The sequence below is a fragment of the Bison bison genome, unplaced genomic scaffold (assembly GCF_000754665.1).
Source record: "Bison bison bison isolate TAMUID 2011002044 unplaced genomic scaffold, Bison_UMD1.0 scf7180017864328, whole genome shotgun sequence".
Taxonomy (NCBI): Eukaryota; Metazoa; Chordata; class Mammalia; order Artiodactyla; family Bovidae; genus Bison; species Bison bison.
The window spans coordinates 339,963-357,276 of NW_011494900.1; the positions used below are offsets into that span (position 1 = coordinate 339,963).

Consider the following 17,314-nt stretch of genomic DNA (forward strand, 5'->3'; position numbering starts at 1 on the left):
TTGTTGGATAAACAACTGGGACTTAGGAGATTTGACTTGGTAATGGCAGCTGCAGTGTTGATGGAAATAACATGATTGTTTCAGGACGTTCTGGAATTGGGGGATGTCTGTTTTTCAGATGCAATTTCTAGAATTAGATGATAGAAAGAAGTGGGAAACAAGCTGATATATAAGTGAGGACAAGATAAAAAGAGGAAAGAGATGGTATACTTGAGTATAGAGAAGATATAGTAACTGCTTCTTTCAAGATGTCAGGTGAGATTGGAGAGAGAATGCAGCACACACTCCATGGGGGTACAGGGCAGACGGGGAGGACTGGGGTGGGCATGTGGGCTGTGGCAGTCGGTACGTGCTACAGGGGGTGGGGGATCCTGGAATTGAGTGTGCAGGCTCTGGAATCAGACTGCTTGACTGCAAACGCGGGCTCCTCTACTGATTCATTATGTGGTTTCAGTGACCTCACTTTCTCTTACCTCAATTTCCTCTTCTTCAAATGAGGATGATAAAAATACGTGCATAAACACATGTGCGGCACTCAGAACAGAGCCCAGGATGTAGCAAGCACTCCATAAGCATTAGCTACTCTTCTTATTGGAGCCCACTGTGACTGCTTTGTATGCATTATCCCTCTTAGTCCCTTAATAACTATGTAGGTGGCTGTAATCATTTTCATTCCACAAATGAGGAAAGCGAAGTGCAGAGAAGTTTCATAATTTGCTCACATTCACACAGCCATGTCATAGTAAAGCTCACCTAAGACAGATTCTTCCTCAATCCGTCAGACACCCAGGCTGGGGCACTTTCTGCTAAAACACACTGAGCTAGCGAGCTCTGTTAAGACCACTTGTGAGTACTTCAGGTTTGATCGGGAGGTACTGGGGGCCTATGGCAGACCTTGGGGCTGGGGAATAATGTGAGCAGTTCCCAGGCCCCAAGGTCTGCCACAGCCCCCTAATACCTCCTGATCAAATCTAAAGTACTCACAAGCGGTCTCAGCAGAGCTCTCTAGGTTAGTGCGTCTGCTGGAAAGATTCATCTGGCAGTCTTGTAAAAGAGAGAAGGCAGGAAGATTGAGGTGCTAAGGATTCAGACCAGAGATGGCTGAGAAAATGACAGGATGTGGCAAACCAGAGTCGAGCCGTGATGGCAGAACCAGTTGAATTTGTGTCTGACATACATGAGATGGACCTGATGGTATAGGATGGAAATTGACTAAAGGGGTAGGTGTGGGGGTGGAGCTTGGAGTTTCAACTTGCAAGTTTCAAACATGGGACTCTAAGACAATATTAGTACCATGTACCATGATGAGGAAGTTGGGAGGAGAGCCACTTGAGTCACTGCCTCCTTCAGAAGTGGCTACAGAGAAGTGACTGTAGAAGAAAATAGTGTCTGAGCGTCAGAGTGGGACACTTCATTACTTTTAGTGGCAGTTTGGCTCTGATGGGAACACCCTTGCTAGCCTCTATCTACTTCACTGTCAATGCAGCTCTGCCTCCATCCTCCTTTTAGGAAGAAAGCTGATGTGTTGTTCCTTTTTTCCCTGGAGTAGGATGTTTTCTGTACACAATTGGCACGTGACCTCCTTTGAAAAAGACAGGTAGTTCTTATCCATAGCAAATACAGTGATTTACATTTGAGGAGTTAGGAAAATCAGTTCTGTTGACTTCCTGTTTTCTATTTCAGGCCTCTGAGCAGAACTTCCCTTTTGAGTAGGGCCCAGAAGAAAACACAAAGCTGGAATTTTCTCCCAAAGGTGAACTCACGAAGGGATAAGTAAGTTCATGGTGTGAGGTGTTTGCCTCCCCGCGCTCTCGAAGTTTGTCCTTCAGTTGCTCTTTGAGGAATGTTTCTGCTCTTTTCCTGCAGGTTAGTCCCAAACCTTTAGTGCACCCGGGCATCCGGGTAGGGGGTCAAAATGTGCTGCTCAGACCGAGCTCGTGACCAGATTTGGAGATTACAGTAGCTTCTTCCTTTGACAGTTCCTGAGAGTATTACAGTTTGTATTATCTTGTTCAGGCTTCCTGTCTGAACACTTCATTTTGCTTGCTGGTGGGAAGCTGAACTTTTCAGTTTTTCTTCCCCTCCTCTCTCTTCTTTTCCTCTTTCTCTGTTCATAATTCAAAATTATGTTCACTTTATCACCTTATTGCTTCTTTCATAGCACCCTCTGAGGTGGCTATTACAATCCCCATTTTATAGAAGGTGAGACTGAGGTTGCAGTGAATTGTACTGTCTTTGCCAAAGTCGTTCAGTTAATAACAATTCTGAGCCTGAATCCTCAATCTTTTGTCTTCGGGTATCTCCTGATATTTTTCCCCCCAAACCACATTGCTTTTCTGGTAGTGGCTATGGCCTTTAGGTGGAGAAGGAAATGGCAACCCATTCCGGTGTTCTTGCCTGGAGAATCCCAGGGACGGGGGAGCCTGGTGGGCTGCTCTCTATGGGATCACACAGAGTCGACACGACTGAAGTGACTTAGTAGCAGTAGCAGTAGCATGGCCTTTAGGATGCTGACGGAAAGGAGGGTAAATGGTGGCTGTGAACCCTGATGAGTAAAACAGAAAATGTTAACTAAGGATATGGCTGTGCAATTCTTCAAGCACATAGGACTTCAGGTCTCTTTTTGTGTTACAGACTTTAGAATGATGTGACCAAGGGAGTTATTTCCTGCGTGCAAGGGGCATAACTAAGAGAGTCGGGCGCAGGTGTAGTGCTGGTTCACACGTACTCAGGTGATGAGAGTTCTGCTGGTTGTTGGGCTGAGGATGGTATTTAACATAAGAAGATACTTTGATTTTCCCTGTTCCCCAAATCTTGGCAAGGCAGATGAGTAGAAGGGGAATCAGTTGTTAAGTTGAGGTTGATGGTGAGTATCTGGACTTTAACAGTGCTTCAGTTCTGGATGCAGAAAAAAGGGATCGGAAATTGTGGCTGCTTAGAAGCTGGTAAGGTTGCTCTGGCTTCTTAGGAAGGCATGAGAATTAGGACAGAGAGCAAGGCCTGTGGAAGCCTTGGCTGCCCATCTTGCCTGGCACGTCTGTGGAATAACCCTGCTATGCCAGGGCTCTGGGAACGTTCCTTTGATTTCAGAGGTGTCCTCAGGGCGAGTCACATGACCAGGTTGTCCCGATAGATAGTAAACTCCAAGGGACCTTAGCACCAGGGCTGGCAGATGTCCTCCTGATACGGACTGTGAGCAGTAGCCAAGGCAGGCAGTGCCCTCTCTTCCTGAATCCAGCCCCTCCCCCCTCAGCCCCAGAGCAGAAGTGCCTGTGAGGGCAGTGGTCTGGGCACTGGCTTGGGGCCACTGCCCACAAGGCTGTGAGATCCTGACCATTCTCCTTCTGGACTGTCACATAGCAGGGAGTGAAAGAGGGCAACCAAATATCGTGGCGAGGAGGGACTGGCAAATGTGGACCCAGCTAGCAGAAATCTCACCGGCGCAAGAGATGCTGAGAGAGGAGGATTTGGGAAGGAAGCTCAGAAGCCTCAGTCCCTGAAAGCACACTCAGGCTTGATATGGCCCAGGTGTGGGGTTAGTATTCCCTGCAGCTGACTGACAGAAATGGGGTGGGATGACACACAGAGGGGGCCTGGGGGTAGAAGATAAACGAGAACACAGTTTTGCAATTGACCAGAGGCTGTCTGGTCGCAGGCCACAGGCCTCTGGAGAGAGCTCCTCTCTCTGTGCATTACAGAAAAGCAACCATGCCATCTGCTCTTAAAAAGTCCAGGACAGAATTTCTGTAAACTGGATTCTATTTTGAAGGCATGAAGGAATATGACCACTGAAAAGAACCTCATGGGAATTACTTTCAAAAAGCAGAGAATCATTTTAAGGAGTAGACACTCAACACCTTTTTTTTTTTTTTTTACTTCTTCAGGATTTGAAGGATGGGTTTTATTTCAACAGAGAATTAGAGTAGAAGAACAGTCATGAACAATGCAGTAATACGGAAAATTAAACAGTAAACAAAGTAAAGATCATGAATCAGCTAGAAGCCAAGTTTTGCGTTGAGTATATAAAGTGTGTTGAGGTTATTAACTGCTTGGTTTTGAGTCCCAGAATGTTCATGCCTTTGCTCAAAGTAAGAGTCAGCATTTTGCCCAGGGATACAAAAGTTTTTCTCGTACCTATGTGGAACGCAAAGCTCTTAACTGTAGTAATTAACTTGGGCTTCCCAGGTGATGCTAGTGGTAAAGAACCTGGCTGCCAATGCAGGAGACATAAGAGACATGGATTCAATCCCTGGGTTGGGAAGATACCCTGGGGGAAGGAATGAACACCTAATTTGTCGGCTACCTTTGAAAGTTGGGAGAAACCATTTCATTAAACAATTTAAACAACATGGAAAAGTTACTTTCATTGAGAAACTGTGATTTTTTCAGGAAAGGCCTTCTCCAACAGCACTTTTCGAGATAGTTACAGAAGGACAATCCTTGCCAACAGAGACACTCGGCCTCTAAGTCTGGCTTTTGGAAAATGAGTATGTATTACTTTATTTTTTTTCTAAACAGGACACTGTGAGCTCTGTCATGTACACTATGAAAATAATTGGTGTTAGTACACTTCGTGCCAGAGTTCATGCTTGTTGAAAGGTGATTGGATTCAAACCAGCAGATTTAAAGGTCAACCGGTTGTTCTTAAACAGTGCAGAACTTTAACTCTTTCATTGTCATAGATTTTAACCAAATGGCCATTTTAGGAAGGCGAGACTGCATACTGTGTTTGAACTTTCTGACCTTTTTGTTCTTAAATTTTTTAAAGTTTCTTGAGGATGCAAATAGTCTGAGAAAGGCCTTCTTAGCTGGCATTTGGAAATGGGTAGGAGGAGAGACTTGGTTCTTTTTAAACTACTAAATTTAGATCAGAACTCTAATGGGAGAGTGGACATCACATAAGCAAATGTCTAAATGTCAGGCTGAAAGGTTTCTCTTTTTTAGTAAGTTTTTCAAATTTGTTGGTAAGACTTAGTAATAGACCTCTCTTTCTAATCTTCCCATCTTTGAGTGATTTTTTTTTTTTTTTTTTTAAGTTCTTTGAAAAGCCTGATGGAGAAGCCAAAATCTAATTATCAACATTTAACCCAGCTGTTTGATTTTAGCTCCATTTATCAAGTGGGCTTTGGGATTTTGATGACTTTTTTTTTTTTCCTTAGTAGTTTTGGATGCATAGGTTAAATGGTTTATTTTGTTGCTCTTCCAAATACCTTCTGCCTACCAGCCTTTTTCCTGGGTTTCTCCAAATAAGTTAGGGGACTGACCTGTCTCAAATCATTAGGGTGAATTGTAGTCAGCTGACGTTAAGCCTTCTTGTCTTTTTTCAGATTAGTGTCTTGGTGAGTCCCGAGAAATTGTTCAACATTTTATTATGAGGGCCCTAGTTTGGAAGCTACAAAAGCAGTATCTTTTGAAGAGAAAAGTATCCTCTCTGAGATTGGCACTGGACATTTCCCCATACAAAAGTTGACAAGTGAAGCCGCTGGAGTCCAAGCATCTATCTGCCTTGAGTGTGTGTGAACTCATAGTGATAACAAAAGGCAAACTAAAGTGACCCTGAAAAATCACTGAGTCCCACTTTGTCAAGAAGATACTTAATATTCTCTTCTTTCTTGGTTCCTTCAAAGTTGGCTCTTAGTTCCCTTCTAAATTCTCCACATCTTTGCATCTGTGAGACTGTGCCAGTTACTTAAAAACTCCGTATCTCATTTACCTTGCCTGCAAAATGGGGAAAACATTACCTACCTCAGTGTTACTGTGAAAATTTAATGAGTTGATTCATGTAAGATGCTTGGAACAATGCCTGGCATAAAACAGATGCTCAACAAATATTGTCTTATTATTATCATTATTTTATTTTTTGTGGTAATTCTGTCTCTTTCACCAATTGCTGTGCCATATGGAAATGGTTGCTCTGGTTGAGGATTCTTCTGGTTGAGATTGTGCAAGCCCAGGAGTTCAGGTTCAAGCTGCTCTCCATTTCATGTTTTAAAGGCCTCATCTTTTTTTGCTTAAACCCCAGCTGCGGTTGGCTGGGAGACATCCTGTGGGAGATGGTGGCCCTAAAGCAGAGAGCTAGGGTGGTTCTTCAGGGAAGAGATGGAGAGCCAGACTTGGTGACAGTTCAGCCACTGAGGGAGAGGCTAGAAGACCAAAGCAGGTAAAAAGCAGAAGTGCAGCTCAGGAGTGTTTTCAGAAAGGGACTAGTAGACAGGAGCCAGGAGGAGGCCCAGGAAATACCTCCTCAGACAGCTGCCCTTGATCTTCACTCACTGCCTCTGCGGCACCTTGTCCCCTTCTAATATGCCCTCTGAGCCTCTAATATCCTTCCGGGGCTAACGCTCCGTTGTCCTTTATGTCCTCTTTGAAGACACTGGGTTCCGGCTGCCTGCCTTACCCTGTTGTTCTCATGTTTTCCCTCAGTTAGCTCATGCATAACCTCCAGTTTTCACCATTAACTCTTATTCAATTCTGTTCTATCACAAAGTATTCTCAAATCTAAGGTTTATGTCTAAGCTAAAAGGAAAATGACATAGCCACAAAATACTTGCCATGGTAGGTACCAGGCATTATACCATGTAATCACACTTGGAATTCTGTTGGAAAATAGTTCCCAGAGCATGGTTTTTCAAATATTTTTTTACTGTAGTCAACAATAAGAAACAGATTTTACATTGTAGTCTCCATACATATGTACATATCTCTGTGTGTGTGGATACATGTGTGCATAACTTAAGTAAAATTGTCATGAAATGATGCTTAATCTTGACAATTTCTATCTGAAATTAAGGCTGTTTGTAACCCACTAAGCATATAACCTGTGATTTGAAAAACCTTAATCTGGAGTATTATCCAGGATCTAGTGATTGCCTTTTGAGCCCTTACATGTTATCCATACATCATACATGAAAGATGATTGTGGCCATCTGTTACATTTTCAGGGAGTTTTTCTTAAACAAAAAAAGAAATTCAGGTCAAGAATAGCATATTATCTGTAAAACAGTTTATCTTTCCCCTTATACTCTTTCCTGATAATTATTCTCCCTTAATTCCCTCTAAGAAATGACTTTACTAATTTCTAATGCCATACATTAGTAGTTTAGGAAATGTTTTTGAAAGAAATTAAAGAAGATCCAAATAAATGGAGGACTATACTGTGCTCATGGATGGAAAGATTCTATGTAGGTAGAGATACCTGTATGTCATAGGGTTGTCAGTTCTTCCGTAAAAAGGTCAATGCTATCACAAAATGCCAGCAGCTCTTATTTTCTTAATGGAGAGTGACATTCTTATTTTAAAATTTAAATGGAAATAAAATTAGCTAAGAATAGTCAATAGAGTCCTAAAGAAAAAGAATGAAGAGTAAGACTCCCTCACATATTGATACTTATAAAGTATGTTAAATAAGACATTGTGGTTTTGATATAAAGTTGGAAACTACTCTGCATTGGGAGCTTGGAGTCTTAGCCCTTGGACCACCAGAGAAGTTCTGCATTAGTTTTATCATCTGTAAAATGGGGTCAATAATTTCTACTTTAAAATGCTGTTTTTAAGGATAAAATTAAAAAAAGAATAAATGGGGTGAGAAATGAGTTAGTATCGTGATATATGTTGCTGTTGTTCAGTTGCTAAGTCATGTCCAGTTCTTTGTGACCCCATGAACTGCAGCATGCCAGGATTCCCTGTCCTTCGCCATCTCCCTGAGTTTGCTCAAACTCATGTCCATTGAGTCGGTGAAGCCGTCCAACCATCTCATCCTCTGCCATCCCCTTCTCTTCTTGCCCTCAATCTTTCCCAGTATCAGAGTCTTTTTCAATGAATTGGCTCTTTGCATCAGGTGGCTGGAGCTTCAGTTTCACCACCTTTCCTTCCAATGAATATTCAAGGTTGATTTTCTTTAGGATTTACTGATTTGATCTCCTTGCTGTCCAAGGGACTCTCAAGTGTCTTCCCCAACACCACAGTTCAAAAGCATCAATTCTTTGGCGCTCAGCCTTCTTTATGGTCCAACTCTCACATCCATACATGACTACTGGAAAAACCATAGCTTTGACTATATGGATCTTTGTTGGCAAAGTGATCTCTGCTTTTTAATACATTGCCTAGATTTGTCATAGCTATTTTTCCAAAGGAACATTGATTTTGTAGCCCAGGAAAGTGAAATCTGACACTGTTTCTACTTTTATTTGCCATGAAGTGATAGGGTCAGATACCATGATCTTTGTTTTTTGAATGTTGAAGGTTTTTCACTCTTCTCTTTCACCTCATCAATAGGCTCTTAAGTTCCTCTTCACTTTCTGCCATTGAAGTGGTATCATCTACATATTGGAGGTTGTTGATATTTCTCCCAGCATTCTTGAGTCCAGCTTGTGAGTCATCCAACCCAACATTTCATATGATGTACTTTGCATATAAGGTGTCACTCTGCTTATTTAACTTATATCATGATATATGTTGTGTCCATTATTGTTATTATTATTCTTTATATAGTATAATATTGCTGCTATCTTTGTTCATAGAACAGTATATTGTATTGGGAGATGATATCTGGTAGGAGAATGATTCTTTATGAAATAAATAATTTAAAATAACATCACTTTTTTTGGATTTTATAAAGGTATATACTTGGTGAACACATAAGCCAATGGCATAAATTCTGCATTCTTAATTAAAATTAAAATTAAACCATTAAACATGGTTAATTTTGTGTGTCATCTTGACTGGATTGCAGAGTACCCAGATATTTGGCTAAACATTATTTCTGGGTGTGTCTGACAGAGTGTTTCCAGCTAAGATGAACAGTGGAATTGGTAGACTGAGTAAAGCAGATTGCTTTCTGCAAGGAGAGTGGCCACCATCCAATCTGTTGATGCTTGAGCAGAACAAAAAGGTGAAGGAAGGGAGATTGACTCTGCCTGACTGCTTGAGCTGAAACATTAGGTTTTTGTCCTTTGCTGAGGCTTACACCATTGACCCTCCAGTTCTCAGAACTATACCACTGGCTTCCTGGGCCTCTGACTTGTCAGACTTCTCAGCTTCCATAATTGCATGATCCAATTCCTTTTAATATATCCTGTTATAACCAACATCTCCTGTTGATTCTGCTTCTGTGGAGAACCCTAATACCATAAGCATTTATTCAATTTCTAACCAGATGATGTCTGCCTTCTTGTTCCAGCTCTCAACTGTAAACAAGTATCCTTTTCTTGATATATTTAATGTTGTATTTTTTTGCTTTTTATGGTGATTTTACTGTTTACAATGACCCCCAAATGTAGTGTTGAATTGCTGTCTAGTGTTCTCAAACACAAGGAGTCTGTAATGTGTCTTGCAGAAGAAAAATGCAAGAAACATGCACACATCTAACGTGTGTCAGATGAGCTTTATTCAGGCCTGAGCTATGGTGCTATTGGCTGTAGCATTTCAATGCTAATGAATTAACAATATATATTAATTAAGGTGTCTTTAAACAACCACACACATAAAATAAGATCATGTGTTGATTGGTTGATGAAAATGTTATGACCAGAGACTCACAAGAACCTATCTTCCCCCTAAGAATAATTGTTCAGTATTTACTATTTCAGTGTTTCCAGTGAACTTTGTAGAACGTAACTATTATGAAGAACAAGAATCAAATGTATAAAAACATTTTGTTTAAGCTGAAAAGATGGCCAACGAATGTGTACTTTTAAACATTTTGTAGATTTAGAGTCAACCCAAACAAAGTAGGACTACTTTTATCTGGTTGTGGAAGACACTCTTTTCTGTTCTGCTTAGATTGGTTTATTTTAACAGACGTTTACTGGGGAATGGATTAAATAAGTCAGGCGCAGTTGAGTCAGACTCAACCTTGTGCTGCACTGGAGCTCCCAATCTACCTTGGAAGGCCATCAGAATTGTGAAATCAGCAGTATTGACATAACTTTGTATTCATGGAGTGGACGTCACACAGAGTCAAGATGTTGTGTTTCTTGATGTTCTGAACATAAAGAAACCCAGCCTAGATACAGAAAACAACCACAGGCTGTCCGCAGAGTAGGGATCTGAACAACGTGTCAGTGAAGGTTGGTCTTATCTTAAGCTCCAGAAAGGATCCTAGAGGCCTAGTACGTGATAAGGACCTAAGCGTGTTTAGATGAAGTGCTGAGTCAGAAACCAGGTCCCATGGCTCAGATTGAGTCCTTTCCCACTAAACCATGGGTGTTCTATGTTTTTAAATGGTTATTGGGTCTAGGCTTACAAATGAGCTTGTCTTCCAGAAATTCCACAGATTTGATGTTTAGAAGTGAGTCTGAGACTGTTCAGATATGAGCTCTAAGAGGCCTATTTGCTGTATTTGAGCTTTTTTTTTTTTTTTTGAGTTTCCTATTTTTCAGCTGATTCTCAAAGGAGTTCATGATTCTGAAAAAGTGTAAGAACTTATATGCATATTCAGAAGTTTACTTTGTACCATAAGTAGTAAACTGAATTAGGGGTAATAGTGCATTTGACATTGTATTTTGTGCTATCACTTTAGTAGAGAATTTTTAATGTTAAGAAAATGTTAATTTCTGACTGCTGCTGCTAAGTCACTTCAGTCGTGTCCGACTCTGTGCGACCCCATAGACGGCAGCCCACCAGGCTCCCCCGTCCCTGGGATTCTCCAGGCAAGAACACTGGAGTGGGTTGCCATTTCCTTCTCCAGTGCATGAAAGTGAAAAGTGAAAGTGAAGTCGCTCAGTCGTGTCTGACTCTTCGCAACCCCGTGGACTGCAGCCCACCAGGCTCCTCCGTCCATGGGATTTTCCAGGCAAGAGTACTGGAGTGGGGTGTCATTGCCTTCTCTGAATTTCTGACCAGGGTGTAGCAAAACAAACTAACCTATGGCAGTGTAAATTAGCACAAAATTTCTAAAAAGACATTTGGAAGCTTTTGAACCAGGTACCAAATTTAACCTTCACAATTCTACTCTAAGGAAGTAATTAGGAACTCAGGAAAAAATACTATGTATGAAGCATTATCCTACAGAATATACAAACTAAGAATCAAAGTAAATGTTTAAAAGTTGTTGATTTCATTAAGATGGCTTAATATAATGAAAACTATGACAAGATACCATGTAAAAAAAAGTCACAGCATATATAGTGTGATCATAATTTGCATATATGTGACCAGAAGAATGTATATTAACAGAGGTTATCTCCTTAGTACAGGTAGTTCTTTCCTTCTTCTCCTTTTTTTTTTTTTTTTTTTGTATTTTTCAAATTCTCTAAATGACTATATATTTTATAACCTGAAAAAATGTTAAATAATATGTTGTCCATTTGCACTTTGATTTACTTAAGTGATGTTTCTGCCCATTTCTCTCAGTGTCCACATTTCAAAAAGTCTCATCACTGGTTTTGGCTTAAAGTTCAAATGGAAACTCAGTTATTTCACGTTTGTTCAATTACAGGCTGCTTTTCTTTCCTTGGTGTCATTTCGGACTAAACTTTTGTACTCAAACCCCTTTCCAGTTCTTGCCTCTCTCCTCTTCTTTTTGTTCTTTCACTGATCTTTAAAAAAGAAATTTAAATGCTGCCTGCTTTTCTTTGGCAGCCTCAGCCTTTTTACTCCTATTTGTACTACTTAGTTTCAGATATTCATGTGATCCTTGTTTCTTTTTTCATTTTTATTTTTTCTTATTTGTTTATTTGTATTGAAGTATAGTTGACGTACAGGCTTTGCTTGTGGCTCAGCTGGTAAAGACTCTACCTGCAATGTGGGAGACCTGGGTTCGATCCCTGGGTTGGGAAAGAATCCGCCTGCAATGCAGGAGACCTGAGTTCAATACCTGGGTTGGGAAGATCCCCTGGGGAAGGGAAAGGCTGCCCACTCCAGTATTCTGGCCTAGAGAAATCCATGGACTGTATAGTCCATGGGATCACAAAGAGTCAGACAGGACTAAGTGACTTTCACTTTCACTTTCATAGTTGACTTACAATGCTGTTAATTCCTGTTATACAACAAAGTGATTCAGTTATATGTATGTGTATATATATGTATCTCGGAGAAGGCAGTGGGAAGCCACTCTAGTACTTTTGCCTAGAAAGTCCCTTGGATGGAGGAGCCTGGTAGGCTGTAGTCCATGGGGTCGCTATGAGTACGAGTCGGACACGACTGAGCGACTTCACTTTCACTTTTCACTTTCATGCACTGGAGAAGGAAATGGCAACCCACTCCAGTGTTCTTGCCTGGAGAATCCCAGGGACAGGGGAGCCTGGTGGGCTGCCGTCTATGGGGTCGCACAGAGTCGGACACGACTGAAGCAATTTTAGCAGCAGCTGCAGCAGCATATATATGTATCTATTTATATTCATTTAAAAATATTCTTTTCCATTATGGTTTATCATGCTCATGCTCAGTTGCTCAGTCATATCTGACTCTGGGACTCTGTGGACTGTAGCCCCTCAGGGATTATCTGTCCATGGGATTATCCTGGCAAGAATACTGGAGTGGGTTGCCATTTCCTCTTCCAGGGGATCTTCCCAACCCAGGGATCTAACCCATGTTTATTGTGTCTCTTGCACTGGCAGGCAGATTCTTTACCACTGTGCCACCTGGGAAGCTCCCATGGCTTATCATAGGGTTTGTTAAGTTGGAGGGTAATTGCTTTATAATAGTGTGTTAGTTTCTGCTATATAATAGTGTGAATCAGCTATAAGTGTACATACATTCCTGCCCTTTTGGGCCCCCCTCCCACTACCTCCACCCACCCCTCTCGGTCATCATAGAGCACCATCATAGAGCACCACTGAGCTGCCTGTGCTACACAGCTTTCCACTAGCCATCTGTTTTATATATAGCAGTGTATATATGTCAATGCTACTTTCTCAGTTTGTCCCGCCCTCTCCTTCCCCTGCTGTGTCCACAAGCCCATCCTCTATGTCTGCATCTCTATTCCTGCCCTGTAACTTGGTTCATCAGTACCATTTTTCTAGATTCCACACATATACCTAAATATATGATATTTGCTTTTCTCTTTCTGACTTACTTCACTCTGTGTGACAGACTCTAGGTTCATCCACATTACTCTAATGACCCACTTTTCTTCCTTTTTATGATGGAATAATATTCTTTATCCATTCATCTGTCAGTGGACATCTAGGTTACTTCCATGTCCTGGCTGTTGTAATTAGTGTTGCAATGAACACTGGTGTACATGTGTCTTTTTCAATTATGGTGACCCTTGTTTCTTTACCTCTGTTTTTCCTTTTGGAAGTCAGAAGCAGCATTCATGGAATACTCTCTTCCAAACCTCAGAGCCTCAGCAGTACTTTTGTGTTGTGCTGTGTGCTTAGTCGCTCAGTCGTGTCCGACTCTTGATGACTCCATGGACTGTAGCCTGCCAGGCTCCTCTGTCCATGGGATTCTCCAGGCAAGAATACTGGAGTGGGTTGCCATTCCCTTCTCCAGGGGATCTTCCTGACCCAGGGATTAAACTGGGGTCTCCTGCATTGCAGGCAGATTCTCTACTGTCTGAGCCATCAGGGAACCCCAGTACTTTTGTGTTAATTTTTACATTTATTACCTTGGGGATTTCACAAGTATTTTCCTGCTGTGTCAGAAGCAGGTGTGACAGGTGTTCATGTTTCCTTGCATGTGTACATGTGTGTGTGTGTGTGTGTGTGTGCACATGTGTACAAGAGCACGTGCAGATATGGGATGGTCAGGTCTGGAACTGTGTCCAGACTGTACGCAAAGAGCGGGAATATCCTAATCCACTCTGGTATCAGCAGGCTCACGTCTGTACTTGGAAAGCTTTGGTGAAGATGATGCAAACTGGGTTGGTTCTGTGGGCCTGCCAGCTGATGCCAGGCTGTTTTGGAGCCAGGTAGGGTGACTTTTAATTTCTCCCAGAGCTTGTCAACTAGCAAAGAGATATGTATATTAGAAAAGATGGTAGAACTTGATTTATAAAAGTGTGAATGCAGGGCTGAATTAAAATGACACCTCAAGGAAGTGGCTCAGGACAAGATCAGGATACTCTTTGAGTCAAAAATCAAGCCTAGGATTTATAGGATAAACATTTTTACATGTAAATTGGAATTCAAAGTAGATATTTGTAATTGAAGTACTATGTGTATTTTATTTTCATAAATATAAGGTCTGGCTTTGAAATTTGCTCCAAGGTAGGTCCATCAGCATCAGGCCTTGAAAATTTTCCTGATGAAAATTTGCTGATGAAATTTTCCTGATGAAAAGAACCAGGCAAATAAGATACTGGCTTGTAGTGTGCAAATCCCATGGCTGTACTATGGAGCACTCAGTGTCTCCTAGCAGAGGAAAATGTACCTTGACATGCTTCCTGGGATCGACAGCTCTCCATCCTTCAATCTAAAGAGAGTTGGGTGGAGAAAGGATAGATAGCCAGGGAGATGAATGATTTATTTTAATATTATTTCCTTTAAGCCCAGTTACATGGGTGAAAATTGGATTATATGAAATTTACATGGTTAGAAATAAGCATGCAATTGACATGAAATTCCTGAATGCAACAAAGCATCAGAAAGTGAGCCCTGTTGTAAGTGGAGGGTGAGGAACAGTGCTAGTGGCCATGACTGACTGGACTTCAGAACAATGTGAAAAAGTTGATCTTTTCCCTGGCTGCCTGAGTCTCCTCTTTGTATGCCATCTTACTATACTTCCTTCCTGTCTCTCCTTAGAGTTATAAACATCCCCTTCACTTTCTGGGATGACCAATCAAGTACATCTTTGTGCACATGATATAAGATTTATATTAATTCCATTTGGGCATTTGAATTTGACATTGCAAATGTTGTGGAATAAGATGTATGTTTCCTACAGAGCAGACTGATGAGCATTTCATGCTTTGGTTTAGGTGAGCTCTCCTGTTGGCAGTCTGTGTGATATTGGGAATCTGACTTCTTATTTAAACATGCTCCCCCTTTTTTGCTTGTCATGATGATTATTAACTTTTAAGTTAAAGTCCCTACATCAACTGAAATGGCAAATAAATTTGAAAAAGAAGATGCAGCTTTTGGGAAAAGGTGGTGGAAATAATTCTATTCCAGGTTTAGAACTTAAATCTGATCTAAATACAGATTCAGACTGTATTTAGAGCATTTTGCTTTGGCATCTCCATTTAGGTGTGGAGGAGGCTGTTTTAGAACCTCTTCTTCTTTTTTTTTTTTTTTTTTTACAGAGAGAATGAAACTGCCTGAGGGACAGTACAGAGCCTTGGTGAGGGCCAAGATAAAGTCTCAAAGTTGCTGGGCCACACCATGTCCCACAAACAGCAGATGCCATAGAACCGCTTTTTAAAAAATCCTGCCTTTCACATGTCATGCTAAAAATACAGACCTAAACAGACCTGAAAAACTTGAAAGAACTAGACAAGCAAGGAGTTGCTTTTGGTAGTTATACCAAAGCAATATGCAAGGTCATGGAAATAACGCAACAAACAAGAATGTACTGTGTAGAGTAAGACATATTAGAGCTTTCTAAAGTTCCAAGGCAGCTTTTGTAATGTATTCAGAACAGAAGTAAGAATGGAATCATAAAACTGGAGAGTCCCTAGGAGACTGAAAAAGCCCATAGAAAATGATTCAATAACATTGGTGGGTCTGATAGAACGCCCGTATTCCCCTAGACTTCTCATCTCTCTCTTCTCCCTCTTGAAATTCACCTTAGGGGAACGTTCTGTGGATTTCTACCTGCCAACTCAAACTTGGTGCTCTAGTTTTCTAGCTATCTGCATATCTTATAGATGTCCTCTGCAGTTGCTTATTATGTGGCTTGTCACTTGGACTAGGCGCAAAGCTTTAAGGCCAAGAAACCTATCTTTTGTGTCTTTGGAATTTCTGCTATAGCTTGAGTATGACAGTTGTGTCCGCAGATGATGTAAAATGAATATTCCCTAACTCACTGGATACTTCCAGATTGAAAACAAGTTAATCAATTTTTCTTCTATTATTAATATGTGTGTGCCATATTCTGAAATAGCTGTGAAAGACCAGATAAGAGAAAGGCTAGAGGAACAAGTTGCAGACACAATAGTGAAAATGCAAAAGACCGTTAAAAATGTCTTGACATAAATAATAAAGATGGGAAAAGTAATAATGATATAACAACTTTCCATTCTGTAGCACTTGATTTTTCTGAAAATACTTTCAGATAATAAAGAAGAGTGGGATAAAGGTAGTAATAGAAATACCTGCAAGGAAAATAGTAAGGAAATGCAGAGTTAACAAAGCAAAACAACAAAAGAAAGGCAACGAAAATAAAGCCAAGAATAAAGAAATGGAAGGAGAATTATTGGACAGAGTGTCAAGTATTTACAACATTGGTATTCTTTGAGCAGGTAGAGTGTGCCATCTAGATCACAGCATGTTTTCATGTGTTCTACCAGATAGTGGGAGAGGGAGTGCCCTGGACTCGCTAACACTCTCCATTCTTTTTATAAAAATTAATTTCTATTAGAGTATAATTGCTTTACAATGTTGCGTTAGTTTCTATTATACAGCAAAGTGAATAGCTATACATATACATATATCCGTCTTCTTTGGATTTCCTTCCCATTTAGATCACCACAGAGCACTGCATAGGGTATTCTGAGCTGTACAGTAGGTTCTTATTGTTGTTCAGTTGCTTAGCCGTGTCTGACTCTGTGATTCCATGGACTGCAGCATGCCAGGCTTCCCTGTCCACCATCTCCGAAAACTTGCTCAAACTCAATGTCTATCGAGTTGATGATGATATCCAACCATCTCATCCTCTGTTGTCCTCTTCTCCTCCTGCCTTCAATCTTGCCCAGCATCAGGGTCTTTGAAATGAGTCAGCTCTTCGCATCAGGTGGCCAAATTATGTGGAGCTTCAGCTTCAGCATCAGTCCTTCCGATGAATATTCAGGATTGATTTCCTTTAGGATTGACTGGTTGGATCTCCCTGCAGTCCAAAGAACCCTCAAGAGTCTTCTCCAACCCCACAGTTCAAAAGCATCAATTCTTCGGCGCTCAGTTTTCTGTATAGTCCAACTCTCACATCCATACATGACCACTGGAAAAACCATAGCTTTGACTGGATGGACCTGTGTTGGTAAAGTTATGTCTCTGCTTTTTAATATGCTGTCTAGGTTTGTCATAGCTTTTCTTCCAAGGAGCAAGTGCCTTTTAATTTCATGGCTGTAGTCACCATCTGCAGCGACTTTGGAGGCCGAGAAAAGAGTCTGTCACTTTTTCCATTGTTTCCCCATCTGTTTGCCATGAAGTGATGGGACTGGATGCCAAGATCTTAGTTTTATACACAGTATTGTATATATGTCAGTCTCAAT

The 17,314-nt window shown here is 41.0% G+C and overlaps 1 protein-coding gene across 1 annotated transcript in view; it reads left to right on the forward strand.

Moving 5' to 3' along the window:
• Positions 1–1,798: 1,798 nt before the first annotated feature.
• PDE4D (phosphodiesterase 4D, cAMP-specific) overlaps positions 1,799–17,314 on the forward strand; it is a 1,610,544-nt gene continuing 1,595,028 nt past the window's right edge. The window contains exon 1 of the mRNA XM_010853473.1: positions 1,799–1,866. The gene's annotated coding sequence lies outside the window, so the exon portion shown is untranslated. The remainder of the gene's footprint in view (positions 1,867–17,314) is intronic.